The following is an 8,334-nucleotide window of genomic DNA, read 5'->3' on the forward strand; positions in this document are numbered from 1 at the left end:
AGTCCGCCTGCCGATGCAGGCGACGCGGGTTCGTGCCCCGGTCCGGGAGGATCCCACATGCCGCAGAGCGGCTGGGCCCGTGAGCCATGGCCGCTGAGCCTGCGGGTCCGGAGCCTGTGCTCCGCAGCGGGAGAGGCCACAACAGTGAGAGGCCTGCGTACCGCAAAAAAAAAAAAAAAAAAGAAAATTACAAATGAAAAATAATTTGCATTAAGCATTGGCATTATGGGATTGTTCCTTGGTAACATATTTCCCTTCCTAATCATGATTGGCTTGCACAACTGTTGAAATTACCTGGTATGTTTTGAAAATTCAAACGAAGAAGAGCTACTCTGAGATGACAAATAATCTAAAAAATCCACAGGAGAATCATTGAAAGTTGGTTCACTGCAGGGTGAATCCTTAGCTTCCTGCTCCAGTGGACAGGGCACTGGACAGTCCAGCCTTGAGCATGGTCTTGAGGCTGGATCTAGGGCCATGAGTGGGAGAAAAGAGCAAGAGGAGAGCAGAGAGCCTTAATCAACTGTAATCCCGGGTAAGGACCAGCTAGGAAATTTGAGGGGCTCAGAGCAAAGTGAAAATGTGGAGTCTCTTGTTCAAAAAGTATTAAGACTATCAAGATGGTGACAACAGGGCACTGAACCAAGCCTGGGATCCTTCTTTGTGCGGGGCCCCATGCAACTGCACAATTCACACATCCAGGAGCAAGGCCTTAGGTCCATGGACAAGGAGGTTTAGATAAAATGCAGAACACCAGCCCCTCCTTAGACACTGGCCAAATGAGCTCTTCCATTTCCTGTCCTTCTCTTGACTCCAGAACCCAAGCCTCGAGAACGAAGGACTCAGTAGCTATCAAATCAAAGTCAGTGACCATTTACTGAATTTCTCCTGTATTAATATCACAAACACAAAAACAGGAAAGACATTAGAGGGCAAATTAAGGGACAAATATTTATTGCTTTGTGCTTCAGTCCAGTCAAGTTCTTTGAACTTCAGTTCCTGCTTGAGAAAGAGTTTGTAGCTTTAAGTTTACAGCTCACGAGGGAAAGATATATTTCAGAATTCTGTGAATAATCCATTTTAACCAAAAAGATAATCTTGGGTTTTTCCAATTTATAACTAGTGGTCTTTATTAGGAGACAGAAAGGCAGAAACCTGGCTGGAGTTGGGACCTTAAGCCTTGTGATAGAAATTAAGCTCATCTCCACCCATGGAAGCTTGATTCGATGAAGAGCCTTTATGACACTCTCCAGAAACTCCAAAGATAAATGTCCCCAAAGTCCAAATTAGTCTTGCCTCACTTCAAGGAAACACCCAAAAACTAAAAAGCACATCTGTCATTTTTTTTCCTACTCTGTAAAGATCAATATTTATTCAGAGTTTGCATTTGAGCCTAAAGCATAACACACTTTGGAAAGAAGCAAACGCTGCCTCTGCAGAAGCAAGCCAGCCACGGGCACCTAGTCCACTGGGCACCTCGTTGAATAATGAATCCTTGGCTAGTGTCACAAGAGCCAAACCCCCAGTATCCTACTGGAGTTTGTTTTGTTTTGTTTTTGCGTTACACGGGCCTCTCACTGTTGTGGCCTCTCCCGCTGCGGAGCACAGGCTCCGGACGCACAGGCTCAGCGGCCAGGGCTCACGGGCCTAGCCGCTCCGCGGCATGTGGGATCTTCCCGGACCAGGGCACGAACCCGTGTCCCCTGCATCGGCAGGTGGACTCTCAACCACTGCGCCACCAGGGAAGCCCCCTACTGGAGTTTTAAAGTTGCTTTGCTTTTTAGTCATTTGTATCTTCTGCCCTGGCGTATTTGGATTACGTACTACCTTGTTTCTAAACCAAAACCAGACTGAGAAGGCAGCTTCAGAGTAACCAGCCGAGGTGAGCCTTAAGGCTGCAGCCATCCTGGCTCCACATCTAAGCCACCCTTGAAATGAGGATGTGAACACAGGTTATTCCATGACAACTTGTCTCGATATAGGTGGCTAAAAATGTACTAAAGGAAATTACTGCAGCGTTTTCGCCTTTAGAAGAAAACAATGACCCTTAAAACAGACCATCAGGCTGAAATATAAGCAAGTCGTAGCTTCCTTGGCTTTGCCGAGTGTCCACACTTTTATGTGCGTGCCAACCGGAGACGGACATTCCACGGAGGGGTATTACTGAGAGTTCTGGCAGAATGGGGTAATAGAAGAACTAACAGGGTGTCTTTCTGGTAAATGAACATTAGCCCAAGACAGAAGTAGTATGCCAAAGTTTTCAGGGGACCTTTCCGTGGAAGTTTTGGTTCACAGCATCTCTGTGAGGGGGTTATTAGTTCAAAGGCGAAACTGACGCTAAGGTTTGCTGAAGATCATAAAACAATTTAGAAGCAATAATAATCATCCTAGTTGTGGGGATTACAAAATTGTGTCCTGGAGGACACTGGTTGCTCGAGATGTTTGTAGGAGTTACATGAAAACAGGATTCTGGGGTCAAATAAGTCTAAGAGATGGAGAGTGACACTAAATTAGGGAGTTGTCTCTACAATAGCCCTGCTCACAGCTTGAACTGCTGAGCCTCGTACATCTCTGAGAGGGGATTAAATGCAGCATTCCCCAAGCTTATTTGATCAGAGACCTTTTTCCCCTAAAGCATTTCCCAGGAATAAAATTCCACACAGCACACTTTGGGGAGCAAAGCCATGAAGTTTCTGGAGGCAGGTCTTTACCACACCCTTTTTTGCTTCAGAAGTTTTTATGTTATCCTACCTGTTTGAAGGTAATCCAAGGAAAACTGAAATTTGTAGCTCGCAATACAAAGAACTTTCAATTTAAATTGTGAATTAGTTGGTTTTAGGTAATTTGCTTATTTTCTCCCTATGTATTCCAGAATAAATTGATCTGTTATATTCTGGTTTTACTCATTTAAAGGAGTATTAGAAAACACTTTCATTGCTATAAGTACTTTTAAACTTTATTTTTTTTATTGGAGTATAGTTGCTTTACAATACTGTGTTAGTTTCTACTATACAGCAAAGTGAATCAGCTATACGTATACATATATCCCCTCTTTTTTGGATTTCCTTCCCTTTAGGTCACCACAGAGCACTGAGTAGAGTTCCCTGTGCTATACAGTAGGTTCTCATTAGTTATCTATTTTATACATAGTATCAATAGTGTATATATGTCAATCCCAATCTCCCAATACATCCCACCCCTCCCCTTTCCCCCTTGGTATCCATGTTTGTTCTGTACGTCTGTGTCTCTATTTCTGTTTTGTAAATAAGATTGTCTATACCAATTTTTTCAGATTCCACATATATGCGTTGATATACAATATTTGTTTTTCTCTTTCTGACTTCACTCTGTATGACAGTCTCTAGGTCCATCCATGTCTCTACAAATGACCCAATTTCGTTCCTTTTTATGGCTGAGTAATATTCCACTGGATATATGTACATATACATGTACTTATGTACATATGTATATATAGATTTAAGTTTACAATTCATGGAACTAGTTTCATCAGCAAAAGGATAAATGGATACTATCATGAATTACTTTTCTAAGTATTTAAGTAACATCCAACATTTAGGGAGTCCACGTGAGTTACCTAGCTAAAGCACTTTAAGTCAGCTGCCTTTGGACTGTGTTTACGGTGATTCATCAATTCTTGATCTACACATTGCTTTTTTTTTTTAATAGAGCTTTACTGGAGTATAATTGCTTCATAATCCTGTGTTAGCATGCATATATCCCCATATACCCTCCCTCTTGAGCCTCTCTCCCACCCTCCCTATCCCACCCCTCTAGGTCATCACAAAGCACCGAGCTGACCTCCCTGTGCTATGCTGCTGCATCCCGCTACTTAGTTATTTTACATTCGTAAATATATATATGTTGATGCTACTCTCACTTCGCCCCAGCTTCCCCCTTCCCCCACCGTGTACGCAAGTCCATTCTCTACATCTGCGTCTTTATTCCTGCCCTGCCACTAGGTTCGCCAGTACCATTTTTTTTTTTTTAGATTCCATATATATGTGTTAGCATATGGTATTTGTTTTTCTCTTTCTGACTTACTTTACTCTGTATGACAGTCTCTAGGTCCATCCACCTCACTACAAATAGCTCAATTTCATTTCTTTTTATGGCTGAGTAGTCAAAACTACAATGAGGTATCACCTCACACCGGTCAGAATGGCCATCATCAAAAAATCTAGAAACAATAAATGCTGGAGAGGGTGTGGAGAAAAGGGAACCCTCGTGCACTGTTGGTGGGAATGTAAATTGATACAGCCACTACGGAGAACAGTATGGACGTTCCTTAAAAAACTAAAAATAGAACTACCATACAACCCAGCAATCCCACTACTGGGCATATAGCCAGAGAAAACCATAATTCAAAAGAGACATGCACCACAATGTTCACTGCAGCACATCGCTTCTTAAAAACTAGTCAACTTTAAATCAGAGATGGAGGTGGTGGGAAGAGAACAAAAGGTCGCCATCTAAAGACTAACAGAGAGACAGACTGGGAATAAAGAGCGCCAACTCTGCCACTCTCTAGCTAGGTTTCTTACCCAAGACCCCAACTATGCTACATCTTAAGCTAGATGTTGCCCTATGCATTCCCCTCTCTGGGCCCTTTCTTTATTCTTAAAGGGCCCTCAAGCCCAAAGTGGTCTGAGTGCATCAAGCACTCTGATAAAGAGATCGAGAAGCTACCATTTCCTTCATTTTGCTACCAATTCAGTGCTGTTCTTGGGCGCTCACGTCCTTAAATTTAGGTCTCTCCTAACAGCGATTAATCATCCGTGGGGACAAGACAGGATCCTAGGCTAGTGCCAGGGCTTTTCCAGGATAATAAAGAAAAATACCTAACTTCAGCCTTTATAGTTCTTTACATACATTAATTTAGGTGAGCTAGAGTCAGTTTATACCAGTGCCTGAGGGAGTGGCAATTGTTAAATTTTTAAGAAGTTTATGAGCCAGTTGTTAAACCCAGCCCGTTATTAAACATTAAATTATATAAATACAATTAAATAAATTATTAAAAAAACAAGGTTAACGAATACTTAAAACTAATGTCTTCCTAACTATTTTACTGCATTTTACTATTATCTACATTCTTGGGTTTAGGTATCTATTGTATCTGTATTAGAGGAAATATTACATCATGGTGTGCTACTGTGCATCTCTTCCAACTTCTACCTTCAGTGATGCTACTTTGATACCTTAAAATGGTTCATGGAGGGAGTACTTATACCACAGAAATTGGCAAATATTACAAATCAAGAGAGCTGGTCGTTAAACTGTTACTGTTTAATCCTCACACAAACCTTATGAGTTATGTGCACTTATTATTCCAATTATACAGATGACATGCCTAGAGCCACACAGTGGCGGAGCCAGTATTCGAACACAGGTGGTCTGGTTCCAGAATCTTGCCCTCCCGATGGTTACAGGCAGTAACACTGGTTTGGACACAACATAAAATAAAGTATATCAAGCAATGGCAGATATGTAACTTCATTCCAGATGGAAAGAAAAACATATCCACTCTAAAGGAAAGTCAGTCAAATAAAGCTGCTAGAAATTCAATGGTTGAAAATTAATGACTAAATGAGTAAATGAATGCATTTCATTCATAATAATAGGCTTACCCCAAAGGAAATGGAAAACTCTTTGCCTCCTACATCCAAGACTATGTTTACGATCTCCAGATATGCTGTGTTTCAGCTTCTATTCCTGCTCCATCCAGCTACCATTTTTAGCAAATTGTATTAGTTTCCTGCAGCTGCTGTAATAAACTACCAAAGCAACAGAAATTTATTCTCACAGTTCTGGAGGCCAGAAATCCAAAACCAGTTTCAGTGAGCTGAAACCAGATATCATCAGAGCCTCACTCCTTCTGGAAGATCTAGGAGAGAAGCTGTTCTCTACCTCTTCCAGCTTCTGGTAGCTGTCAGCATTCCTTGGCTTGTGGCCCCTTATCTCTCTGCTCTGTGTTCACATGGCCTTCTCCTCTGTGTGTCTGTGTGCAATCTCCCTCTGCCTCTGTCCTCTTACAACAATACTTGTGATGGCATTTAGGATACACCCAGATATTCCAGGAGGAGCCCCTCCTTTCAAGACCATTAACTTAATCACATCTTTTGTCATATAAGGTAATATTCACAGGTTCCAGGAATTACAATGTGGATATATCTTTGGAATCACCATTCAGCCCACTCCAGCAATCATCATTAATGACCACAGACCTACTCTATGCTGAGAGTTATGATTACACAGAGCTACAGTTATGAGAGTTATGATTACACAGAGCTACAGGGGAGTGCTGTCCCCTACAAGCCTATAGCCTGTAAAGGGAGACAGAACTCATACGAAAAAGTCAATCACAGGGAACATAAAATGGTACAGCTGATGTGAAAACAGTTTGGTAGTTTCTTAAAAAGTTAGACATAGACTTAATCATATGATGCAGCAATTCCACTCTTATGTACATGCCCGAGAGAAATGGAAACATATGCTTATTCAAGGACTTACACATGAATGTTCATAGCAGCCTTATTCATAATAGCCCCAAAGTGTAAACAGCCCAAATGTCCATCAACTGGCAAGTGACAAACACAATGTTGTGTGTCCAAACAATAGAACACCACTCAGCAGTCAAAAGAAATGGAAAACTGATACACGCTACAACATGGATGAACTTCATGCTAACTGAAAGAAGCCAAACACAAAAGGCCAACTTTGCATGATTCCATTTATATGAAATATCCAGAAAAGGCAAATCTATAAGAGATGGAAAGCAGACGACTGGTTGCTCTGGGCCTGGAGGGTAGGAAACAGGGGTCAACTTCCAATGGACGTGAAGGATTTTATTGGGGTAACAGAACTGTTGCAAAACTAGATTTTGGTGATGGTTGCCAAATTCAGTAAACTTACCAAAAACAAAACAAAACAAAACAAAAAAAACATTGAATTGTACAGTTAAAATGGGTAACTTTCATGGTATGCCAATTATACTTCAATAAAATTATTTGTTTCAAGTGAATATAGCACAAGGCCACATACAGTATAGGTAAAGTGAGTGATGGAAAGGTTGAGAAAAGGATATGAGTGTGGAATATGTGTGTGTGTATGTGCTGTATGTGTTATCTTGGGCTGGCAGACAAGCACAGATGAACCCAACCAGAGGTGCAACGGGAAAGATCAGGTTCAGGTCTGGCCTCATGGCCCACAGTGTCATTCTTTCCTCTGCCCATTTCTTGACCTCCTGCTTGCCCACCCTTCGCAGGCTGCCTGGAGACCCAGTGGTCTGCGGCCCAGTGGGCTTCCTGAGCCTAGTTTGACCCAAAGGCAAGTGTCAGCAAAGCATGTCACCCCTCTCCACTCCCACATACCTAGCTCTCCATCAGGCTGGCTGGGGCCTCCTCCATCAGAGAGGGGACTCTGGGAGTGAAGACCTGCTTAGCCTGCAATGGTCTAGCCCTAGCCTTCCAAAGCACAATGATAACACCTTTCCATGCTCCCTTAGATCCGTCCCACATTACTTCCTATGGGTTTTCTCACAGGGAGATTGACAGGAAGCTCTGGGCTGGTTGTTTACCTCTGATATACTATTAATATTGTTGAAAACATTTCTTAAAATGATGGCTTTCCATGTATTTAGGGATCAATCAGGCCCCCTAACCTAATCTTGGATTAACCATCACACACCAGGGGTACACATACATGACAGAAAATAAATAAAAATGAATGAATTCTATTTCTGAGAGTTTGAAACCTTCCAACTTAATAGGAAACAGAGTGGAAATGGGAATGATATCCTCTTGTTCTTTCAAACATCTCTGTGTCTTAGGGTCTTATAGAAAGCAGATTCAAAATAGATGCTTATTGGATTGATTAGTTCAAAAGAAACAATAACAACATTCCCTTTTTCTAAAATTCCAGACTCGATTTTGGAACCAGCCAACTCCCCTTTGGAAATCCAACAGAAAAAAAAGTAATTCATTGAAAAAATAATAATAGGTTCCTTCAGGAGACAACTCCTCTGAGAGGAGGCATGTATCTTGCTCCAGCTGGTACTTTCACATGTATGTGATTTCTTAAATCATTCAAGACATAATGACAAAGATGCCATTGACCTTTTCCTTTCTGCTAAGGTCACAAGAAAATGGCCTTGGAGATAAACTCTAGAAATTTTTCTGTCATACGACTATTAGTGTTCTTTTTTTTAATCTCTGGAAGACCTAGGACAGACTTTAGAACTTAGATACCTTCTGTCAAATTGCAGTCTAACAAGATTACAGGTTAGTCTTGGGTCTCAAGTCACATGTTATAAAGATG

Source organism: Stenella coeruleoalba, assembly GCF_951394435.1.
Source record: "Stenella coeruleoalba genome assembly, chromosome: 11".
In the NCBI taxonomy this organism is placed as follows: domain Eukaryota; kingdom Metazoa; phylum Chordata; class Mammalia; order Artiodactyla; family Delphinidae; genus Stenella; species Stenella coeruleoalba.